The 26,929-nt window shown below is 35.3% G+C and overlaps 4 non-coding genes across 4 annotated transcripts; all 4 read right to left on the minus strand.

The window, feature by feature from the left end:
* Window positions 1-11,479: 11,479 nt before the first annotated feature.
* On the minus strand, window positions 11,480-11,552 carry Trnak-uuu (transfer RNA lysine (anticodon UUU)). The gene has a single exon. It is a non-coding gene; the product is annotated as a tRNA-Lys (tRNA).
* A 3,701-nt stretch (window positions 11,553-15,253) lies between these two features.
* Window positions 15,254-15,326, minus strand: Trnak-uuu (transfer RNA lysine (anticodon UUU)). The gene has a single exon. It is a non-coding gene; the product is annotated as a tRNA-Lys (tRNA).
* A 3,693-nt stretch (window positions 15,327-19,019) lies between these two features.
* Trnak-uuu (transfer RNA lysine (anticodon UUU)) lies at window positions 19,020-19,092 on the minus strand. The gene has a single exon. It is a non-coding gene; the product is annotated as a tRNA-Lys (tRNA).
* Window positions 19,093-26,569: 7,477 nt separating this feature from the next.
* Window positions 26,570-26,642, minus strand: Trnak-uuu (transfer RNA lysine (anticodon UUU)). The gene has a single exon. It is a non-coding gene; the product is annotated as a tRNA-Lys (tRNA).
* Window positions 26,643-26,929: the final 287 nt, after the last annotated feature.

Here is a 26,929-nt window from a genome sequence, read left to right on the forward strand (position 1 = left end):
GGGCTGTGTGGAAACCAGAAAGACATTGACAAGCTAATGAATTTGAAGAAGAGGATATCAAAATTCAACATAAAAATGATTATATGAGAGAAAAAAAAAACGTTTCTGTGGGACATTCACCATCACACCTATTTGTAGCCAAATAGACGCGTGTACAAAGTGAAGTATAAATTTGTACTGGTATTAAAAATTGTACGCCCACCGTGGGACTCGAATTCACGACCCTCAGATTAAAAGTCTGATGCTCTACCGACTGAGCTAGGCGGGCTACTTGTTAATGCATGGTCGAATGTTGGCTCGGGTAGTTATGCGCAACATGGTTAATCGTTATCTCATCAACTTCACATAGCTAGCGTCTAGGATTGATTGGATCTTAGATGTTAGCCCCTTATGGAAACAATAATCCAGTTTATATGGCAATCAACCATTCACGGAGGAATTTAAATTTTGCTGCATAAGGAAATGCACAAATGTGTCATTAGCCGAGCAAGTTGCTAAAGTTAAGACTAGTCATTGTTTCTTTGTGTTAACAGTTATGATTTTACAGTCCAGACAACACAAACACTATCCTTCTGCTCTTCTCTTAAATCTTCGCATTCTTTCCTTAATTTCTCTCAGTTAATTACACATGTGAAAATCACCTATCTTGAAATTTTTTGTTTCCAGAGAAAGCAATGCTTACACACTACATAATCAATTAAATAGTACCTGTAAGTTGATAAACTTGCTTCCAATTAATTGTTCTCTATACATATTTGTGATTTTCTTCTATGGATCGGTACAGGAGAAAATACATAAATACGGAAGGTGTGTGTTAGATGTGGTGGTTTTATTTCTACGACATGGGAGATTTGTGTGTGTGTGTGTGTGTGTTTGTGTGTGCATGTGATTTGTATTTTTAAGGTAGCTTTTAAGAATTTGTCAGTCATATCGCTACGATGTCTGCAGTGTGGCAGTTTATAGTGATGGCTAGCACTGGGGCATCATGCCGCAGACATGTGGCATGATGCCCCACCCAGTCACTTTATCCTGAGACCCGGCCGACCAGTCCTAACACTAACCTCTTAATGCTGAGCTCCAAGCAAGGCAGCTGTTAGTACCATATTTGTAAGTCTTTGGTATGACTCGGCCGGGGATCGATCCCACGAACTCCCGCATCCGAGGCGTACGCTGTAGTTACTAGACCACCGGAGCTTTTAGGGATATTTGTTTATTGTCACGTAGTGCGTAGTAGCTAATGAGTTCTCAGTCCTTATGTCTGTATTTAAGTACGTGGAGTTGGACTATTTGGTCAGTCATATTTTGTATGTTCTTCTTGTAACATTATTCTTCAGATATATTTATTGTTGTGCTTAGATATTATTTGGAAGCAAACATTTGTTTGAATTATTCATTGGAGCCACAAAATGCTATGTGGGTTAAAATATTATTTTTGGCCTATTGTGAATTATTTCTAAAGAATTCTTGAAAATGCCATTGTGATATATCAGAACTGTTGGTAGACCAATGCATTTGAGGATGTAGATTTTATTCGGAACATTCTATTCCTTTGGACTTGAAGATAACATTTTGGGATGATTTTGGATGCAATTCATAATGCTGTAAGTCCCTCTTACATTTTCATTTTACAACTTTGTTAACTGAATTATTTGTTCAGTATTACAAACCGTTTTGGTTTTGCTTAGGTTTGTTTTTTAGTGTATGACCATAGATTCGTAATACTATTGAGTAATTATGACTCATTCATTTCTCAGTTAACGAACTAATATGCAGCATTACTGGAAATGCAAATATGATGGCAGCAGTGGGGGACGCATTTACTGAATTTTGTTTTCATAACAAAAAACTCTTAATTCCAAAGACTTGTGCAATTAAATGATATTGACGTGAAATGTAAAGAAAAGCATTTTCGTTTGAACCGAGCTCTGGGCATCTATCTGCACCATAACTGCTAAACGTCATGTGATACAAATATGGCCGCGCCCTTTAAATATGTAATGGAAAGGGCTACGCAGCAAAATCCGAGACTGACAAACTGACAGAATTTGGATGAGTAGTGCCCCAATCTCAGTCGCTAGAGCATCCGACATTTAATCTAAGGGTCATGGGTGAAAGTCCGAGGGTAGGTGGTTATGATTTAGCTTCCACTGATTTTCAATTGTTGTCAAAATGAATATAGATATACCTGCAAGTATTTCTATCCTTTCCTAAAATGTCCCTAAATGAGAGCGTATCCACATGTCCATGCGAACGGGATAGAGTACCCAATTTAATCAACTCTAAGAGATGTTGATCATTCTGTCAGCATTTCTTCTTGATTCCAGTAAATCTAACGCATCCACTATATCATATGCAAATTGAATGCATTCATATTATGATACGAATATTATTAAAATATACGGACAGAAGCACAAAAGTCAACGCCAGTCTAAAAGCTCCACCTAACAGACAATATGTTTAAAGTAATGAGACACTACCACTGCAAGCTACTATCAGTTGTTTCGTGTTCTAAATTGTTTATTCAAACGTTGTAATGGAGACAAAACGAAGAATGCACCGTGAAGACGTATAAACACTTCTCGTTTCAATCAACAATAACTGCATGAGATATGCATGCAGGATGTGTTCACGGTTTTAATGGAAGTACGATCACCGCCTCTCGGACACCTGAATTCGGTGGTCACAACATCGCGGTATAGAATGCGATGATTGTATTGGTGAAAATACTAAGTCTTAAAATTAAATTGTTGCCGTCCAGTTTCGGATGCTCAATCTAAATGAATGAAAATATGGATTTTTTAAAAATGATTTATCAATTGCGAGTTTTGATAATAGTTCTCGATTTAAGTAAGCTAAAGAATGCAATGCATCGTTTGAGAATTAAATGCATTAATTTTACGATTCAAACAATAACATAATATATAATTCGCAATGTAACACAAATCTCAAAGGAATTTTAAAATCTGCGACTAAAAGTTAATATGTCTTAAAAAGAAGAGAAGAAAAGAGACTAGCACTGCAAGGTACTGTCAGTTCTTTCCTGTTCTGATGAGTTAGATGAAACTTTGCAACGTGGAGAAAATAAAGACTGCACCGTACATATGTGAAAGAAACCTATCTTAGATCAAGTCATGAAGGTTACAATAATGAGTTCACAGTTTTGTGGGAAGTATGATTACGGGCTATCGGACACTCGAAAGCAGTGGCCACAAGGATCGCGCAATCCGGTGCGGTGATATTAATGGTTAAAACACAAAAAAGAAGAATAAAAAACAATGACCAAAAAAAAAGGAAAGAAAGAAAGATGTTAGTCGTAAAAATGAATTTTTGCTGACTTACAATTTTAGTTGCTAAATCAAAATGAAGAAATAATTCGGAAGAATTGTTTATCAGTATTATGGAAATTCCCACAATTGATAATAATAATAATAATAATAATAATAATAATAATAATAATAATAATAATAATAAAAATAATAATAATAATAATATTAACAATAATAATAATAATAATAATAATAATAATTATGTGGACTTAGTACAGCGCCTAAGACGTTAAAGCGCTAAGAGCTCGAAAATATTAGATAACAAACAAAAATATACACCAGTACAAGGATAGGATAGAAAAATCCCAACACTATTGAATTACAAAACAAAACGCATCAATAGAAGTATATAGAATATGTAAATGAACTTACATATTTCATTCACTTTTTATCTGGATGGGTACATACAGGGTCACTACCATAATCAGTACCTTTATGAGGGCTGTGTGGAAACCAGAAAGACATTGACAAGCTAATGAATTTGAAGAAGAGGATATCAAAATTCAACATAAAAATGATTATATGAGAGAAAAAAAAAACGTTTCTGTGGGACATTCACCATCACACCTATTTGTAGCCAAATAGACGCGTGTACAAAGTGAAGTATAAATTTGTACTGGTATTAAAAATTGTACGCCCACCGTGGGACTCGAATTCACGACCCTCAGATTAAAAGTCTGATGCTCTACCGACTGAGCTAGGCGGGCTACTTGTTAATGCATGGTCGAATGTTGGCTCGGGTAGTTATGCGCAACATGGTTAATCGTTATCTCATCAACTTCACATAGCTAGCGTCTAGGATTGATTGGATCTTAGATGTTAGCCCCTTATGGAAACAATAATCCAGTTTATATGGCAATCAACCATTCACGGAGGAATTTAAATTTTGCTGCATAAGGAAATGCACAAATGTGTCATTAGCCGAGCAAGTTGTTAAAGTTAAGACTAGTCATTGTTTCTTTGTGTTAACAGTTATGATTTTACAGTCCGGACAACACAAACACTATCCTTCTGCTCTTCTCTTAAATCTTCGCATTCTTTCCTTAATTTCTCTCAGTTAATTACACATGTGAAAATCACCTATCTTGAAATTTTTTGTTTCCAGAGAAAGCAATGCTTACACACTACATAATCAATTAAATAGTACCTGTAAGTTGATAAACTTGCTTCCAATTAATTGTTCTCTATACATATTTGTGATTTTCTTCTATGGATCGGTACAGGAGAAAATACATAAATACGGAAGGTGTGTGTTAGATGTGGTGGTTTTATTTCTACGACATGGGAGATTTGTGTGTGTGTGTGTGTGTGTTTGTGTGTGCATGTGATTTGTATTTTTAAGGTAGCTTTTAAGAATTTGTCAGTCATATCGCTACGATGTCTGCAGTGTGGCAGTTTATAGTGATGGCTAGCACTGGTTCATCATGCCGCAGACATGTGGCATGATGCCCCACCCAGTCACTTTATCCTGAGACCCGGCCGACCAGTCCTAACACTAACCTCTTAATGCTGAGCTCCAAGCAAGGCAGCTGTTAGTACCATATTTGTAAGTCTTTGGTATGACTCGGCCGGGGATCGATCCCACGAACTCCCGCATCCGAGGCGTACGCTGTAATTACTAGACCACCGGAGCTTTTAGGGATATTTGTTCATTGTCACGTAGTGCGTAGTAGCTAATGAGTTTTCAGTCCTTATGTCTGTATTTAAGTACGTGGAGTTGGACTATTTGGTCAGTCATATTTTGTATGTTCTTCTTGTAACATTATTCTTCAGATATATTTATTGTTGTGTTTAGATATTATTTGGAAGCAAACATTTGTTTGAATTATTCATTGGAGCCACAAAATGCTATGTGGGTTAAAATATTATTTTTGGCCTATTGTGAATTATTTCTAAAGAATTCTTGAAAATGCCATTGTGATATATCAGAACTGTTGGTAGACCAATGCATTTGAGGATGTAGATTTTATTCGGAACATTCTATTCCTTTGGACTTGAAGATAACATTTTGGGATGATTTTGGATGCAATTCATAATGCTGTAAGTCCCTCTTACATTTTCATTTTACAACTTTGTTAACTGAATTATTTGTTCAGTATTACAAACCGTTTTGGTTTTGCTTATGTTTGTTTTTTAGTGTATGACCATAGATTCGTAATACTATTGGGTAATTATGACTCATTCATTTCTCAGTTAACGAACTAATATGCAGCATTACTGGAAATGCAAATATGATGGCAGCAGTGGGGGACGCATTTACTGAATTTTGTTTTCATAACAAAAAACTCTTAATTCCAAAGACTTGTGCAATGAAATGATATTGACGTGAAATGTAAAGAAAAGCATTTTCGTTTGAACCGAGCTCTGGGCATCTATCTGCACCATAACTGCTAAACGTCATGTGATACAAATATGACCGCGCCCTTTAAATATGTAATGGAAAGGGCTACGCAGCAAAATTCGAGACTGACAAACTGACAGAATTTGGATGAGTAGTGCCCCAATCTCAGTCGCTAGAGCATCCGACATTTAATCTAAGGGTCATGGGTGAAAGTCCGAGGGTAGGTGGTTATGATTTAGCTTCCACTGATTTTCAATTGTTGTCAAAATGAATATAGATATACCTGCAAGTATTTCTATCCTTTCCTAAAATGTCCCTAAATGAGAGCGTATCCACATGTCCATGCGAACGGGATAGAGTACCCAATTTAATCAACTCTAAGAGATGTTGATCATTCTGTCAGCATTTCTTCTTGATTCCAGTAAATCTAACGCATCCACTATATCATATGCAAATTGAATGCATTCATATTATGATACGAATATTATTAAAATATACGGACAGAAGCACAAAAGTCAACGCCAGTCTAAAAGCTCCACCTAACAGACAATATGTTTAAAGTAATGAGACACTACCACTGCAAGCTACTATCAGTTGTTTCGTGTTCTAAATTGTTTATTCAAACGTTGTAATGGAGACAAAACGAAGAATGCACCGTGAAGACGTATAAACACTTCTCGTTTCAATCAACAATAACTGCATGAGATATGCATGCAGGATGTGTTCACGGTTTTAATGGAGGTACGATCACCGCCTCTCGGACACCTGAATTCGGTGGTCACAACATCGCGGTATAGAATGCGATGATTGTATTGGTGAAAATACTAAGTCTTAAAATTAAATTGTTGCCGTCCAGTTTCGGATGCTCAATCTAAATGAATGAAAATATGGATTTTTTAAAAATGATTTATCAATTGCGAGTTTTGATAATAGTTCTCGATTTAAGTAAGCTAAAGAATGCAATGCATCGTTTGAGAATTAAATGCATTAATTTTACGATTCAAACAATAACATAATATATAATTCGCAATGTAACACAAATCTCAAAGGAATTTTAAAATCTGCGACTAAAAGTTAATATGTCTTAAAAAGAAGAGAAGAAAAGAGACTAGCACTGCAAGGTACTGTCAGTTCTTTCCTGTTCTGATGAGTTAGATGAAACTTTGCAACGTGGAGAAAATAAAGACTGCACCGTACATATGTGAAAGAAACCTATCTTAGATCAAGTCATGAAGGTTACAATAATGAGTTCACAGTTTTGTGGGAAGTATGATTACGGGCTATCGGACACTCGAAAGCAGTGGCCACAAGGATCGCGCAATCCGGTGCGGTGATATTAATGGTTAAAACACAAAAAAGAAGAATAAAAAACAATGACCAAAAAAAAAGGAAAGAAAGAAAGATGTTAGTCGTAAAAATTGAATTTTTGCTGACTTACAATTTTAGTTGCTAAATCAAAATGAAGAAATAATTCGGAAGAATTGTTTATCAGTATTATGGAAATTCCCACAATTGATAATAATAATAATAATAATAATAATAATAATAATAATAAAAATAATAATAATAATAATATTAACAATAATAATAATAATAATAATAATAATAATAATTATGTGGACTTAGTACAGCGCCTAAGACGTTAAAGCGCTAAGAGCTCGAAAATATTAGATAACAAACAAAAATATACACCAGTACAAGGATAGGATAGAAAAATCCCAACACTATTGAATTACAAAACAAAACGCATCAATAGAAGTATATAGAATATGTAAATGAACTTACATATTTCATTCACTTTTTATCTGGATGGGTACATACAGGGTCACTACCATAATCAGTACCTTTATGAGGGCTGTGTGGAAACCAGAAAGACATTGACAAGCTAATGAATTTGAAGAAGAGGATATCAAAATTCAACATAAAAATGATTATATGAGAGAAAAAAAAAACGTTTCTGTGGGACATTCACCATCACACCTATTTGTAGCCAAATAGACGCGTGTACAAAGTGAAGTATAAATTTGTACTGGTATTAAAAATTGTACGCCCACCGTGGGACTCGAATTCACGACCCTCAGATTAAAAGTCTGATGCTCTACCGACTGAGCTAGGCGGGCTACTTGTTAATGCATGGTCGAATGTTGGCTCGGGTAGTTATGCGCAACATGGTTAATCGTTATCTCATCAACTTCACATAGCTAGCGTCTAGGATTGATTGGATCTTAGATGTTAGCCCCTTATGGAAACAATAATCCAGTTTATATGGCAATCAACCATTCACGGAGGAATTTAAATTTTGCTGCATAAGGAAATGCACAAATGTGTCATTAGCCGAGCAAGTTGCTAAAGTTAAGACTAGTCATTGTTTCTTTGTGTTAACAGTTATGATTTTACAGTCCGGACAACACAAACACTATCCTTCTGCTCTTCTCTTAAATCTTCGCATTCTTTCCTTAATTTCTCTCAGTTAATTACACATGTGAAAATCACCTATCTTGAAATTTTTTGTTTCCAGAGAAAGCAATGCTTACACACTACATAATCAATTAAATAGTACCTGTAAGTTGATAAACTTGCTTCCAATTAATTGTTCTCTATACATATTTGTGATTTTCTTCTATGGATCGGTACAGGAGAAAATACATAAATACGGAAGGTGTGTGTTAGATGTGGTGGTTTTATTTCTACGACATGGGAGATTTGTGTGTGTGTGTGTGTGTGTTTGTGTGTGCATGTGATTTGTATTTTTAAGGTAGCTTTTAAGAATTTGTCAGTCATATCGCTACGATGTCTGCAGTGTGGCAGTTTATAGTGATGGCTAGCACTGGGGCATCATGCCGCAGACATGTGGCATGATGCCCCACCCAGTCACTTTATCCTGAGACCCGGCCGACCAGTCCTAACACTAACCTCTTAATGCTGAGCTCCAAGCAAGGCAGCTGTTAGTACCATATTTGTAAGTCTTTGGTATGACTCGGCCGGGGATCGATCCCACGAACTCCCGCATCCGAGGCGTACGCTGTAGTTACTAGACCACCGGAGCTTTTAGGGATATTTGTTTATTGTCACGTAGTGCGTAGTAGCTAATGAGTTTTCAGTCCTTATGTCTGTATTTAAGTACGTGGAGTTGGACTATTTGGTCAGTCATATTTTGTATGTTCTTCTTGTAACATTATTCTTCAGATATATTTATTGTTGTGTTTAGATATTATTTGGAAGCAAACATTTGTTTGAATTATTCATTGGAGCCACAAAATGATATGTGGGTTAAAATATTATTTTTGGCCTATTGTGAATTATTTCTAAAGAATTCTTGAAAATGCCATTGTGATATATCAGAACTGTTGGTAGACCAATGCATTTGAGGATGTAGATTTTATTCGGAACATTCTATTCCTTTGGACTTGAAGATAACATTTTGGGATGATTTTGGATGCAATTCATAATGCTGTAAGTCCCTCTTACATTTTCATTTTACAACTTTGTTAACTGAATTATTTGTTCAGTATTACAAACCGTTTTGGTTTTGCTTAGGTTTGTTTTTTAGTGTATGACCATAGATTCGTAATACTATTGGGTAATTATGACTCATTCATTTCTCAGTTAACGAACTAATATGCAGCATTACTGGAAATGCAAATATGATGGCAGCAGTGGGGGACGCATTTACTGAATTTTGTTTTCATAACAAAAAACTCTTAATTCCAAAGACTTGTGCAATGAAATGATATTGACGTGAAATGTAAAGAAAAGCATTTTCGTTTGAACCGAGCTCTGGGCATCTATCTGCACCATAACTGCTAAACGTCATGTGATACAAATATGGCCGCGCCCTTTAAATATGTAATGGAAAGGGCTACGCAGCAAAATCCGAGACTGACAAACTGACAGAATTTGGATGAGTAGTGCCCCAATCTCAGTCGCTAGAGCATCCGACATTTAATCTAAGGGTCATGGGTGAAAGTCCGAGGGTAGGTGGTTATGATTTAGCTTCCACTGATTTTCAATTGTTGTCAAAATGAATATAGATATACCTGCAAGTATTTCTATCCTTTCCTAAAATGTCCCTAAATGAGAGCGTATCCACATGTCCATGCGAACGGGATAGAGTACCCAATTTAATCAACTCTAAGAGATGTTGATCATTCTGTCAGCATTTCTTCTTGATTCCAGTAAATCTAACGCATCCACTATATCATATGCAAATTGAATGCATTCATATTATGATACGAATATTATTAAAATATACGGACAGAAGCACAAAAGTCAACGCCAGTCTAAAAGCTCCACCTAACAGACAATATGTTTAAAGTAATGAGACACTACCACTGCAAGCTACTATCAGTTGTTTCGTGTTCTAAATTGTTTATTCAAACGTTGTAATGGAGACAAAACGAAGAATGCACCGTGAAGACGTATAAACACTTCTCGTTTCAATCAACAATAACTGCATGAGATATGCATGCAGGATGTGTTCACGGTTTTAATGGAAGTACGATCACCGCCTCTCGGACACCTGAATTCGGTGGTCACAACATCGCGGTATAGAATGCGATGATTGTATTGGTGAAAATACTAAGTCTTAAAATTAAATTGTTGCCGTCCAGTTTCGGATGCTCAATCTAAATGAATGAAAATATGGATTTTTAAAAAATGATTTATCAATTGCGAGTTTTGATAATAGTTCTCGATTTAAGTAAGCTAAAGAATGCAATGCATCGTTTGAGAATTAAATGCATTAATTTTACGATTCAAACAATAACATAATATATAATTCGCAATGTAACACAAATCTCAAAGGAATTTTAAAATCTGCGACTAAAAGTTAATATGTCTTAAAAAGAAGAGAAGAAAAGAGACTAGCACTGCAAGGTACTGTCAGTTCTTTCCTGTTCTGATGAGTTAGATGAAACTTTGCAACGTGGAGAAAATAAAGACTGCACCGTACATATGTGAAAGAAACCTATCTTAGATCAAGTCATGAAGGTTACAATAATGAGTTCACAGTTTTGTGGGAAGTATGATTACGGGCTATCGGACACTCGAAAGCAGTGGCCACAAGGATCGCGCAATCCGGTGCGGTGATATTAATGGTTAAAACACAAAAAAGAAGAATAAAAAACAATGACCAAAAAAAAAGGAAAGAAAGAAAGATGTTAGTCGTAAAAATGAATTTTTGCTGACTTACAATTTTAGTTGCAAAATCAAAATGAAGAAATAATTCGGAAGAATTGTTTATCAGTATTATGGAAATTCCCACAATTGATAATAATGATAATAATAATAATAATAATAATAATAATAATAATAATAATAATAATAAAAATAATAATAATAATATTAACAATAATAATAATAATAATAATAATAATAATAATTATGTGGACTTAGTACAGCGCCTAAGACGTTAAAGCGCTAAGAGCTCGAAAATATTAGATAACAAACAAAAGTATACACCAGTACAAGGATAGGATAGAAAAATCCCAACACTATTGAATTACAAAACAAAACGCATCAATAGAAGTATATAGAATATGTAAATGAACTTACATATTTCATTCACTTTTTATCTGGATGGGTACATACAGGGTCACTACCATAATCGGTACCTTTATGAGGGCTGTGTGGAAACCAGAAAGACATTGACAAGCTAATGAATTTGAAGAAGAGGATATCAAAATTCAACATAAAAATGATTATATGAGAGAAAAAAACGTTTCTGTGGGACATTTACCATCACACCTATTTGTAGCCAAATAGACGCGTGTACGAAGTGTAGTATAAATTTGTACTGGTATTAAAAATTGTACGCCCACCGTGGGACTCGAACTCACGACCCTCAGATTAAAAGTCTGATGCTCTACCGACTGAGCTAGGCGGGCTACTTGTTAATGCATGGTCGAATGTTGGCTCGGGTAGTTATGCGCAACATGGTTAATCGTTATCTCATCAACTTCACATAGCTAGCGTCTAGGATTGATTGGATCTTAGATGTTAGCCCCTTATGGAAACAATAATCCAGTTTATATGGCAATCAACCATTCACGGAGGAATTTAAATTTTGCTGCATAAAGACATGCACAAATGTGTCATTAGCCGAGCAAGTTGCTAAAGTTAAGACTAGTCATTGTTTCTTTGTGTTAACAGTTATGATTTTACAGTCCGGACAACACAAACACTATCCTTCTGCTCTTCTCTTAAATCTTCGCATTCTTTCCTTAATTTCTCTCAGTTAATTACACATGTGAAAATCACCTATCTTGAAATTTTTTGTTTCCAGAGAAAGCAATGCTTACACACTACATAATCAATTAAATAGTACCTGTAAGTTGATAAACTTGCTTCCAATTAATTGTTCTCTATACATATTTGTGATTTTCTTCTATGGATCGGTACAGGAGAAAATACATAAATACGGAAGGTGTGTGTTAGATGTGGTGGTTTTATTTCTACGACATGGGAGATTTGTGTGTGTGTGTGTGTGTGTGTGTGTGTGTTTGTGTGTGCATGTGATTTGTATTTTTAAGGTAGCTTTTAAGAATTTGTCAGTCATATCGCTACGATGTCTGCAGTGTGGCAGTTTATAGTGATGGCTAGCACTGGTTCATCATGCCGCAGACATGTGGCATGATGTCCCACCCAGTCACTTTATCCTGAGACCCGGCCGACCAGTCCTAACACTAACCTCTTAATGCTGAGCTCCAAGCAAGGCAGCTGTTAGTACCATATTTGTAAGTCTTTGGTATGACTCGGCCGGGGATCGATCCCACGAACTCCCGCATCCGAGGCGTACGCTGTAATTACTAGGCCACCGGAGCTTTTAGGGATATTTGTTCATTGTCATGTAGTGAGTAGTAGCTAATGAGTTTTCAGTCCTTATGTCTGTATTTAAGTACGTGGAGTTGGACTATTTGGTCAGTCATATTTTGCATGTTCTTCTTGTAACATTATTCTTCAGATATATTTATTGTTGTGTTTAGATATTATTTGGAAGCAAACATTTGTTTGAATTTTTCATTGGAGCCACAAAATGCTATGTGGGTTAAAATATTATTTTTGGCCTATTGTGAATTATTTCTAAAGAATTCTTGAAAATGCCATTGTGATATATCAGAACTGTTGGTAGACCAATGCATTTGAGGATGTAGATTTTATTCGGAACATTCTATTCCTTTGGACTTGAAGATAACATTTTGGGATGATTTTGGATGCAATTCATAATGCTGTAAGTCCCTCTTACATTTTCATTTTACAACTTTGTTAACTGAATTATTTGTTCAGTATTACAAACCGTTTTGGTTTTGCTTATGTTTGTTTTTTAGTGTATGACCATAGATTCGTAATACTATTGGGTAATTATGACTCATTCATTTCTCAGTTAACGAACTAATATGCAGCATTACTGGAAATGCAAATATGATGGCAGCAGTGGGGGACGCATTTACTGAATTTTGTTTTCATAACAAAAAACTCTTAATTCCAAAGACTTGTGCAATTAAATGATATTGACGTGAAATGTAAAGAAAAGCATTTTCGTTTGAACCGAGCTCTGGGCATCTATCTGCACCATAACTGCTAAACGTCATGTGATACAAATATGGCCGCGCCCTTTAAATATGTAATGGAAAGGGCTACGCAGCAAAATCCGAGACTGACAAACTGACAGAATTTGGATGAGTAGTGCCCCAATCTCAGTCGCTAGAGCATCCGACATTTAATCTAAGGGTCATGGGTGAAAGTCCGAGGGTAGGTGGTTATGATTTAGCTTCCACTGATTTTCAATTGTTGTCAAAATGAATATAGATATACCTGCAAGTATTTCTCTCCTTTCCTAAGATGTCCCTAAATGAGAGCGTATCCACATGTCCATGCGAACGGGATAGAGTACCCAATTTAATCAACTCTAAGAGATGTTGATCATTCTGTCAGCATTTCTTCTTGATTCCAGTAAATCTAACGCATCCACTATATCATATGCAAATTGAATGCATTCATATTATGATACGAATATTATTAAAATATACGGACAGAAGCACAAAAGTCAACGCCAGTCTAAAAGCTCCACCTAACAGACAATATGTTTAAAGTAATGAGACACTACCACTGCAAGCTACTATCAGTTGTTTCGTGTTCTAAATTGTTTATTCAAACGTTGTAATGGAGACAAAACGAAGAATGCACCGTGAAGACGTATAAACACTTCTCGTTTCAATCAACAATAACTGCATGAGATATGCATGCAGGATGTGTTCACGGTTTTAATGGAGGTACGATCACCGCCTCTCGGACACCTGAATTCGGTGGTCACAACATCGCGGTATAGAATGCGATGATTGTATTGGTGAAAATACTAAGTCTTAAAATTAAATTGTTGCCGTCCAGTTTCGGATGCTCAATCTAAATGAATGAAAATATGGATTTTTTAAAAATGATTTATCAATTGCGAGTTTTGATAATAGTTCTCGATTTAAGTAAGCTAAAGAATGCAATGCATCGTTTGAGAATTAAATGCATTAATTTTACGATTCAAACAATAACATAATATATAATTCGCAATGTAACACAAATCTCAAAGGAATTTTAAAATCTGCGACTAAAAGTTAATATGTCTTAAAAAGAAGAGAAGAAAAGAGACTAGCACTGCAAGGTACTGTCAGTTCTTTCCTGTTCTGATGAGTTAGATGAAACTTTGCAACGTGGAGAAAATAAAGACTGCACCGTACATATGTGAAAGAAACCTATCTTAGATCAAGTCATGAAGGTTACAATAATGAGTTCACAGTTTTGTGGGAAGTATGATTACGGGCTATCGGACACTCGAAAGCAGTGGCCACAAGGATCGCGCAATCCGGTGCGGTGATATTAATGGTTAAAACACAAAAAAGAAGAATAAAAAACAATGACCAAAAAAAAAAAGGAAAGAAAGAAAGATGTTAGTCGTAAAAATGAATTTTTGCTGACTTACAATTTTAGTTGCTAAATCAAAATGAAGAAATAATTCGGAAGAATTGTTTATCAGTATTTTGGAAATTCCCACAATTGATAATAATAATAATAATAATAATAATAATAATAATAATAATAATAATAAAAATAATAATAATAATAATATTAACAATAATAATAATAACAATAATAATAATAATAATAATTATGTGGACTTAGTACAGCGCCTAAGACGTTAAAGCGCTAAGAGCTCGAAAATATTAGATAACAAACAAAAATATACACCAGTACAAGGATAGGATAGAAAAATCCCAACACTATTGAATTACAAAACAAAACGCATGAATAGAAGTATATAGAATATGTAAATGAACTTACATATTTCATTCACTTTTTATCTGGATGGGTACATACAGGGTCACTACCATAATCAGTACCTTTATGAGGGCTGTGTGGAAACCAGAAAGACATTGACAAGCTAATGAATTTGAAGAAGAGGATATCAAAATTCAACATAAAAATGATTATATGAGAGAAAAAAACGTTTCTGTGGGACATTTACCATCACACCTATTTGTAGCCAAATAGACGCGTGTACAAAGTGTAGTATAAATTTGTAATGGTATTAAAAATTGTACGCCCACCGTGGGACTCGAACTCACGACCCTCAGATTAAAAGTCTGATGCTCTACCGACTGAGCTAGGCGGGCTACTTGTTAATGCATGGTCGAATGTTGGCTCGGGTAGTTATGCGCAACATGGTTAATCGTTATCTTATCAACTTCACATAGCTAGCGTCTAGGATTGATTGGATCTTAGATGTTAGCCCCTTATGGAAACAATAATCCAGTTTATATGGCAATCAACCATTCACGGAGGAATTTAAATTTTGCTGCATAAGGAAATGCACAAATGTGTCATTAGCCGAGCAAGTTGCTAAAGTTAAGACTAGTCATTGTTTCTTTGTGTTAACAGTTATGATTTTACAGTCCGGACAACACAAACACTATCCTTCTGCTCTTCTCTTAAATCTTCGCATTCTTTCCTTAATTTCTCTCAGTTAATTACACATGTGAAAATCACCTATCTTGAAATTTTTTGTTTCCAGAGAAAGCAATGCTTACACACTACATAATCAATTAAATAGTACCTGTAAGTTGATAAACTTGCTTCCAATTAATTGTTCTCTATACATATTTGTGATTTTCTTCTATGGATCGGTACAGGAGAAAATACATAAATACGGAAGGTGTGTGTTAGATGTGGTGGTTTTATTTCTACGACATGGGAGATTTGTGTGTGTGTGTGTGTTTGTGTGTGCATGTGATTTGTATTTTTACGGTAGCTTTTAAGAATTTGTCAGTCATATCGCTACGATGTCTGCAGTGTGGCAATTTATAGTGATGGCTAGCACTGGTTCATCATGCCGCAGACATGTGGCATGATGTCCCACCCAGTCACTTTATCCTGAGACCCGGCCGACCAGTCCTAACACTAACCTCTTAATGCTGAGCTCCAAGCAAGGCAGCTGTTAGTACCATATTTGTAAGTCTTTGGTATGACTCGGCCGGGGATCGATCCCACGAACTCCCGCATCCGAGGTGTACGCTGTAATTACTAAGCCACCGGAGCTTTTAGGGATATTTGTTCATTGTCACGTAGTGAGTAGTAGCTAATGAGTTTTCAGTCCTTATGTCTGTATTTAAGTACGTGGAGTTGGACTATTTGGTCAGTCATATTTTGTATGTTCTTCTTGTAACATTATTCTTCAGATATATTTATTGTTGTGTTTAGATATTATTTGGAAGCAAACATTTGTTTGAATTATTCATTGGAGCCACAAAATGCTATGTGGGTTAAAATATTATTTTTGGCCTATTGTGAATTATTTCTAAAGAATTCTTGAAAATGCCATTGTGATATATCAGAACTGTTGGTAGACCAATGCATTTGAGGATGTAGATTTTATTCGGAACATTCTATTCCTTTGGACTTGAAGATAACATTTTGGGATGATTTTGGATGCAATTCATAATGCTGTAAGTCCCTCTTACATTTTCATTTTACAACTTTGTTAACTGAATTATTTGTTCAGTATTACAAACCGTTTTGGTTTTGCTTATGTTTGTTTTTTAGTGTATGACCATAGATTCGTAATACTATTGGGTAATTATGACTCATTCATTTCTCAGTTAACGAACTAATATGCAGCATTACTGGAAATGCAAATATGATGGCAGCAGTGGGGGACGCATTTACTGAATTTTGTTTTCATAACAAAAAACTCTTAATTCCAAAGACTTGTGCAATGAAATGATATTGACGTGAAATGTAAAGAAAAGCATTTTCGTTTGAACCGAGCTCTGGGCATCTATCTGCACCATAACTGCTAAACGTCATGTGATACAAATATGGCCGCGCCCTTTAAATATGTAATGGAAAGGGCTACGCAGCAAAATCCGAGACTGACAAACTGACAGAATTTGGATGAGTAGTGCCCCAATCTCAGTCGCTAGAGCATCCGACATTTAATCTAAGGGTCATGGGTGAAAGTCCGAGGGTAGGTGGTTATGATTTAGCTTCCACTGATTTTCAATTGTTGTCAAAATGAATATAGATATACCTGCAAGTATTTCTCTCCTTTCCTAAAATGTCCCTAAATGAGAGCGTATCCACATGTCCATGCGAACGGGATAGAGTACCCAATTTAATCAACTCTAAGAGATGTTGATCATTCTGTCAGCATTTCTTCTTGATTCCAGTAAATCTAACGCATCCACTATATCATATGCAAATTGAATGCATTCATATTATGATACGAATATTATTAAAATATACGGACAGAAGCACAAAAGTCAACGCCAGTCTAAAAGCTCCACCTAACAGACAATATGTTTAAAGTAATGAGACACTACCACTGCAAGCTACTATCAGTTGTTTCGTGTTCTAAATTGTTTATTCAAACGTTGTAATGGAGACAAAACGAAGAATGCACCGTGAAGACGTATAAACACTTCTCGTTTCAATCAACAATAACTGCATGAGATATGCATGCAGGATGTGTTCACGGTTTTAATGGAGGTACGATCACCGCCTCTCGGACACCTGAATTCGGTGGTCACAACATCGCGGTATAGAATGCGATGATTGTATTGGTGAAAATACTAAGTCTTAAAATTAAATTGTTGCCGTCCAGTTTCGGATGCTCAATCTAAATGAATGAAAATATGGATTTTTTAAAAATGATTTATCAATTGCGAGTTTTGATAATAGTTCTCGATTTAAGTAAGCTAAAGAATGCAATGCATCGTTTGAGAATTAAATGCATTAATTTTACGATTCAAACAATAACATAATATATAATTCGCAATGTAACACAAATCTCAAAGGAATTTTAAAATCTGCGACTAAAAGTTAATATGTCTTAAAAAGAAGAGAAGAAAAGAGACTAGCACTGCAAGGTACTGTCAGTTCTTTCCTGTTCTGATGAGTTAGATGAAACTTTGCAACGTGGAGAAAATAAAGACTGCACCGTACATATGTGAAAGAAACCTATCTTAGATCAAGTCATGAAGGTTACAATAATGAGTTCACAGTTTTGTGGGAAGTATGATTACGGGCTATCGGACACTCGAAAGCAGTGGCCACAAGGATCGCGCAATCCGGTGCGGTGATATTAATGGTTAAAACACAAAAAAGAAGAATAAAAAACAATGACCAAAAAAAAAAAAAAGGAAAGAAAGAAAGATGTTAGTCGTAAAAATGAATTTTTGCTGACTTACAATTTTAGTTGCTAAATCAAAATGAAGAAATAATTCGGAAGAATTGCTTATCAGTATTTTGTAAATTCCCACAATTGATAATAATAATAATAATAATAATAATAATAATAATAATAATAATAATAATATTAATAAAAATAATAATAATAAAAATATTAACAATAATAATAATAATAATATTAATAATAATAATGTGGACTTAGTACAGCGCCTAAGACGTTAAAGTGCTAAGAGCTCGAAAATATTAGATAACAAACAAAAATATACACCAGTACAAGGATAGGATAGAAAAATCCCAACACTATTGAATTACAAAACAAAACGCATGAATAGAAGTATATAGAATATGTAAATGAACTTACATATTTCATTCACTTTTTATCTGGATGGGTACATACAGGGTCACTACCATAATCAGTACCTTTATGAGGGCTGTGTGGAAACCAGAAAGACATTGACAAGCTAATGAATTTGAAGAAGAGGATATCAAAATTCAACATAAAAATGATTATATGAGAGAAAAAAACGTTTCTGTGGGACATTTACCATCACACCTATTTGTAGCCAAATAGACGCGTGTACAAAGTGAAGTATAAATTTGTACTGGTATTAAAAATTGTACGCCCACCGTGGGACTCGAACTCACGACCCTCAGATTAAAAGTCTGATGCTCTACCGACTGAGCTAGGCGGGCTACTTGTTAATGCATGGTCGAATGTTGGCTCGGGTAGTTATGCGCAACATGGTTAATCGTTATCTCATCAACTTCACATAGCTAGCGTCTAGGATTGATTGGATCTTAGATGTTAGCCCCTTATGGAAACAATAATCCAGTTTATATGGCAATCAACCATTCACGGAGGAATTTAAATTTTGCTGCATAAGGAAATGCACAAATGTGTCATTAGCCGAGCAAGTTGCTAAAGTTAAGACTAGTCATTGTTTCTTTGTGTTAACAGTTATGATTTTACAGTCCGGACAACACAAACATTATCCTTCTGCTCTTCTCTTCAATCTTCTCATTCTTTCCTTAATTTCTCTCAGTTAATTACACATGTGAAAATCACCTATCTTGAAATTTTTTGTTTCCAGAGAAAGCAATGCTTACACACTACATAATCAATTAAATAGTACCTGTAAGTTGATAAACTTGCTTCCAATTAATTGTTCTCTATACATATTTGTGATTTTCTTCTATGGATCGGTACAGGAGAAAATACATAAATACGGAAGGTGTGTGTTAGATGTGGTGGTTTTATTTCTACGACATGGGAGATTTGTGTGTGTGTGTGTGTGTGTGTGTGTGTGTGTTTGTGTGTGCATGTGATTTGTATTTTTAAGGTAGCTTTTAAGAATTTGTCAGTCATATCGCTACGGTGTCTGCAGTGTGGCAGTTTATAGTGATGGCTAGCACTGGTTCATCATGCCGCAGACATGTGGCATGATGTCCCACCCAGTCACTTTATCCTGAGACCCGGCCGACCAGTCCTAACACTAACCTCTTAATGCTGAGGTCCAAGCAAGGCAGCTGTTAGTACCATATTTGTAAGTCTTTGGTATGACTCGGCCGGGGATCGATCCCACGAACTCCCGCATCCGAGGCGTACGCTGTAATTACTAGGCCACCGGAGCTTTTAGGGTTATTTGTTCATTGTCACGTAGTGAGTAGTAGCTAATGAGTTTTCAGTCCTTATGTCTGTATTTAAGTACGTGGAGTTGGACTATTTGGTCAGTCATATTTTGTATGTTCTTCTTGTAACATTATTCTTCAGATATATTTATTGTTGTGTTTAGATATTATTTGGAAGCAAACATTTGTTTGAATTATTCATTGGAGCCACAAAATGCTATGTGGGTTAAAATATTATTTTTGGCCTATTGTGAATTATTTCTAAAGAATTCTTGAAAATGCCATTGTGATATATCAGAACTGTTGGTAGACCAATGCATTTGAGGATGTAGATTTTATTCGGAACATTCTATTCCTTTGGACTTGAAGATAACATTTTGGGATGATTTTGGATGCAATTCATAATGCTGTAAGTCCCTCTTACATTTTCATTTTACAACTTTGTTAACTGAATTATTTGTTCAGTATTACAAACCGTTTTGGTTTTGCTTAGGTTTGTTTTTTAGTGTATGACCATAGATTCGTAATACTATTGGGTAATTATGACTCATTCATTTCTCAGTTAACGAACTAATATGCAGCATTACTGGAAATGCAAATATGATGGCAGCAGTGGGGGACGCATTTACTGAATTTTGTTTTCATAACAAAAAACTCTTAATTCCAAAGACTTGTGCAATTAAATGATATTGACGTGAAATGTAAAGAAAAGCATTTTCGTTTGAACCGAGCTCTGGGCATCTATCTGCACCATAACTGCTAAACGTCATGTGATACAAATATGGCCGCGCCCTTTAAATATGTAATGGAAAGGGCTACGCAGCAAAATCCGAGACTGACAAACTGACAGAATTTGGATGAGTAGTGCCCCAATCTCAGTCGCTAGAGCATCCGACATTTAATCTAAGGGTCATGGGTGAAAGTCCGAGGGTAGGTGGTTATGATTTAGCTTCCACTGATTTTCAATTGTTGTCAAAATGAATATAGATATACCTGCAAGTATTTCTCTCCTTTCCTAAAATGTCCCTAAATGAGAGCGTATCCACATGTCCATGCGAACGGGATAGAGTACCCAATTTAATCAACTCTAAGAGATGTTGATCATTCTGTCAGCATTTCTTCTTGATTCCAGTAAATCTAACGCATCCACTATATCATATGCAAATTGAATGCATTCATATTATGATACGAATATTATTAAAATATACGGACAGAAGCACAAAAGTCAACGCCAGTCTAAAAGCTCCACCTAACAGACAATATGTTTAAAGTAATGAGACACTACCACTGCAAGCTACTATCAGTTGTTTCGTGTTCTAAATTGTTTATTCAAACGTTGTAATGGAGACAAAACGAAGAATGCACCGTGAAGACGTATAAACACTTCTCGTTTCAATCAACAATAACTGCATGAGATATGCATGCAGGATGTGTTCACGGTTTTAATGGAGGTACGATCACCGCCTCTCGGACACCTGAATTCGGTGGTCACAACATCGCGGTATAGAATGCGATGATTGTATTGGTGAAAATACTAAGTCTTAAAATTAAATTGTTGCCGTCCAGTTTCGGATGCTCAATCTAAATGAATGAAAATATGGATTTTTTAAAAATGATTTATCAATTGCGAGTTTTGATAATAGTTCTCGATTTAAGTAAGCTAAAGAATGCAATGCATCGTTTGAGAATTAAATGCATTAATTTTACGATTCAAACAATAACATAATATATAATTCGCAATGTAACACAAATCTCAAAGGAATTTTAAAATCTGCGACTAAAAGTTAATATGTCTTAAAAAGAAGAGAAGAAAAGAGACTAGCACTGCAAGGTACTGTCAGTTCTTTCCTGTTCTGATGAGTTAGATGAAACTTTGCAACGTGGAGAAAATAAAGACTGCACCGTACATATGTGAAAGAAACCTATCTTAGATCAAGTCATGAAGGTTACAATAATGAGTTCACAGTTTTGTGGGAAGTATGATTACGGGCTATCGGACACTCGAAAGCAGTGGCCACAAGGATCGCGCAATCCGGTGCGGTGATATTAATGGTTAAAACACAAAAAAGAAGAATAAAAAACAATGACCAAAAAAAAAAAAAAAAAGGAAAGAAAGAAAGATGTTAGTCGTAAAAATGAATTTTTGCTGACTTACAATTTTAGTTGCTAAATCAAAATGAAGAAATAATTCGGAAGAATTGTTTATCAGTATTTTGTAAATTCCCACAATTGATAATAATAATAATAATAATAATAATAATAATAATAATAATAATAATAATAATAATAAAAATAATAATAATATTAACAATAATAATAATAATAATAATAATAATAATACTGTGGACTTAGTACAGCGCCTAAGACGTTAAAGTGCTAAGAGCTCGAAAATATTAGATAACAAACAAAAATATACACCAGTACAAGGATAGGATAGAAAAATCCCAACACTATTGAATTACAAAACAAAACGCATGAATAGAAGTATATAGAATATGTAAATGAACTTACATATTTCATTCACTTTTTATCTGGATGGGTACATACAGGGTCACTACCATAATCAGTACCTTTATGAGGGCTGTGTGGAAACCAGAAAGACATTGACAAGCTAATGAATTTGAAGAAGAGGATATCAAAATTCAACATAAAAATGATTATATGAGAGAAAAAAACGTTTCTGTGGGACATTTACCATCACACCTATTTGTAGCCAAATAGACGCGTGTACAAAGTGAAGTATAAATTTGTACTGGTATTAAAAATTGTACGCCCACGGTGGGACTCGAACTCACGACCCTCAGATTAAAAGTCTGATGCTCTACCGACTGAGCTAGGCGGGCTACTTGTTAATGCATGGTCGAATGTTGGCTCGGGTAGTTATGCGCAACATGGTTAATCGTTATCTCATCAACTTCACATAGCTAGCGTCTAGGATTGATTGGATCTTAGATGTTAGCCCCTTATGGAAACAATAATCCAGTTTATATGGCAATCAACCATTCACGGAGGAATTTAAATTTTGCTGCATAAGGAAATGCACAAATGTGTCATTAGCCGAGCAAGTTGCTAAAGTTAAGACTAGTCATTGTTTCTTTGTGTTAACAGTTATGATTTTACAGTCCGGACAACACAAACATTATCCTTCTGCTCTTCTCTTCAATCTTCTCATTCTTTCCTTAATTTCTCTCAGTTAATTACACATGTGAAAATCACCTATCTTGAAATTTTTTGTTTCCAGAGAAAGCAATGCTTACACACTACATAATCAATTAAATAGTACCTGTAAGTTGATAAACTTGCTTCCAATTAATTGTTCTCTATACATATTTGTGATTTTCTTCTATGGATCGGTACAGGAGAAAATACATAAATACGGAAGGTGTGTGTTAGATGTGGTGGTTTTATTTCTACGACATGGGAGATTTGTGTGTGTGTGTGTGTGTTTGTGTGTGCATGTGATTTGTATTTTTAAGGTAGCTTTTAAGAATTTGTCAGTCATATCGCTACGGTGTCTGCAGTGTGGCAGTTTATAGTGATGGCTAGCACTGGTTCATCATGCCGCAGACATGTGGCATGATGTCCCACCCAGTCACTTTATCCTGAGACCCGGCCGACCAGTCCTAACACTAACCTCTTAATGCTGAGCTCCAAGCAAGGCAGCTGTTAGTACCATATTTGTAAGTCTTTGGTATGACTCGGCCGGGGATCGATCCCACGAACTCCCGCATCCGAGGCGTACGCTGTAATTACTAGGCCACCGGAGCTTTTAGGGTTATTTGTTCATTGTCACGTAGTGAGTAGTAGCTAATGAGTTTTCAGTCCTTATGTCTGTATTTAAGTACGTGGAGTTGGACTATTTGGTCAGTCATATTTTGTATGTTCTTCTTGTAACATTATTCTTCAGATATATTTATTGTTGTGTTTAGATATTATTTGGAAGCAAACATTTGTTTGAATTATTCATTGGAGCCACAAAATGCTATGTGGGTTAAAATATTATTTTTGGCCTATTGTGAATTATTTCTAAAGAATTCTTGAAAATGCCATTGTGATATATCAGAACTGTTGGTAGACCAATGCATTTGAGGATGTAGATTTTATTCGGAACATTCTATTCCTTTGGACTTGAAGATAACATTTTGGGATGATTTTGGATGCAATTCATAATGCTGTAAGTCCCTCTTACATTTTCATTTTACAACTTTGTTAACTGAATTATTTGTTCAGTATTACAAACCGTTTTGGTTTTGCTTAGGTTTGTTTTTTAGTGTATGACCATAGATTCGTAATACTATTGGGTAATTATGACTCATTCATTTCTCAGTTAACGAACTAATATGCAGCATTACTGGAAATGCAAATATGATGGCAGCAGTGGGGGACGCATTTACTGAATTTTGTTTTCATAACAAAAAACTCTTAATTCCAAAGACTTGTGCAATTAAATGATATTGACGTGAAATGTAAAGAAAAGCATTTTCGTTTGAACCGAGCTCTGGGCATCTATCTGCACCATAACTGCTAAACGTCATGTGATACAAATATGGCCGCGCCCTTTAAATATGTAATGGAAAGGGCTACGCAGCAAAATCCGAGACTGACAAACTGACAGAATTTGGATGAGTAGTGCCCCAATCTCAGTCGCTAGAGCATCCGACATTTAATCTAAGGGTCATGGGTGAAAGTCCGAGGGTAGGTGGTTATGATTTAGCTTCCACTGATTTTCAATTGTTGTCAAAATGAATATAGATATACCTGCAAGTATTTCTCTCCTTTCCTAAAATGTCCCTAAATGAGAGCGTATCCACATGTCCATGCGAACGGGATAGAGTACCCAATTTAATCAACTCTAAGAGATGTTGATCATTCTGTCAGCATTTCTTCTTGATTCCAGTAAATCTAACGCATCCACTATATCATATGCAAATTGAATGCATTCATATTATGATACGAATATTATTAAAATATACGGACAGAAGGACAAAAGTCAACGCCAGTCTAAAAGCTCCACCTAACAGACAATATGTTTAAAGTAATGAGACACTACCACTGCAAGCTACTATCAGTTGTTTCGTGTTCTAAATTGTTTATTCAAACGTTGTAATGGAGACAAAACGAAGAATGCACCGTGAAGACGTATAAACACTTCTCGTTTCAATCAACAATAACTGCATGAGATATGCATGCAGGATGTGTTCACGGTTTTAATGGAGGTACGATCACCGCCTCTCGGACACCTGAATTCGGTGGTCACAACATCGCGGTATAGAATGCGATGATTGTATTGGTGAAAATACTAAGTCTTAAAATTAAATTGTTGCCGTCCAGTTTCGGATGCTCAATCTAAATGAATGAAAATATGGATTTTTTAAAAATGATTTATCAATTGCGAGTTTTGATAATAGTTCTCGATTTAAGTAAGCTAAAGAATGCAATGCATCGTTTGAGAATTAAATGCATTAATTTTACGATTCAAACAATAACATAATATATAATTCGCAATGTAACACAAATCTCAAAGGAATTTTAAAATCTGCGACTAAAAGTTAATATGTCTTAAAAAGAAGAGAAGAAAAGAGACTAGCACTGCAAGGTACTGTCAGTTCTTTCCTGTTCTGATGAGTTAGATGAAACTTTGCAACGTGGAGAAAATAAAGACTGCACCGTACATATGTGAAAGAAACCTATCTTAGATCAAGTCATGAAGGTTACAATAATGAGTTCACAGTTTTGTGGGAAGTATGATTACGGGCTATCGGACACTCGAAAGCAGTGGCCACAAGGATCGCGCAATCCGGTGCGGTGATATTAATGGTTAAAACACAAAAAAGAAGAATAAAAAACAATGACCAAAAAAAAAAAAAAGGAAAGAAAGAAAGATGTTAGTCGTAAAAATGAATTTTTGCTGACTTACAATTTTAGTTGCTAAATAAAAATGAAGAAATAATTCGGAAGAATTGTTTATCAGTATTTTGGAAATTCCCACAATTGATAATAATAATAATAATAATAATAATAATAATAATAATAATAATAATAATAATAAAAATAATAATAATAATAATATTAACAATAATAATAATAATAATAATAATAATAATAATAATTATGTGGACTTAGTACAGCGCCTAAGACGTTAAAGTGCTAAGAGCTCGAAAATATTAGATAACAAACAAAAATATACACCAGTACAAGGATAGGATAGAAAAATCCCAACACTATTGAATTACAAAACAAAACGCATCAATAGAAGTATATAGAATATGTAAATGAACTTACATATTTCATTCACTTTTTATCTGGATGGGTACATACAGGGTCACTACCATAATCAGTACCTTTATGAGGGCTGTGTGGAAACCAGAAAGACATTGACAAGCTAATGAATTTGAAGAAGAGGATATCAAAATTCAACATAAAAATGATTATATGAGAGAAAAAAACGTTTCTGTGGGACATTTACCATCACACTTATTTGTAGCCAAATAGACGCGTGTACAAAGTGAAGTATAAATTTGTACTGGTATTAAAAATTGTACGCCCACCGTGGGACTCGAACTCACGACCCTCAGATTAAAAGTCTGATGCTCTACCGACTGAGCTAGGCGGGCTACTTGTTAATGCATGGACGAATGTTGGCTCGGGTAGTTATGCGCAACATGGTTAATCGTTATCTCATCAACTTCACATAGCTAGCGTCTAGGATTGATTGGATCTTAGATGTTAGCCCCTTATGGAAACAATAATCCAGTTTATATGGCAATCAACCATTCACGGAGGAATTTAAATTTTGCTGCATAAGGAAATGCACAAATGTGTCATTAGCCGAGCAAGTTGCTAAAGTTAAGACTAGTCATTGTTTCTTTGTGTTAACAGTTATGATTTTACAGTCCGGACA

The sequence above is a fragment of the Sinohyriopsis cumingii genome, unplaced genomic scaffold (assembly GCF_028554795.1).
Source record: "Sinohyriopsis cumingii isolate HCF-2022 unplaced genomic scaffold, ASM2855479v2 utg001656l, whole genome shotgun sequence".
NCBI lineage: Eukaryota > Metazoa > Mollusca > Bivalvia > Unionida > Unionidae > Sinohyriopsis > Sinohyriopsis cumingii.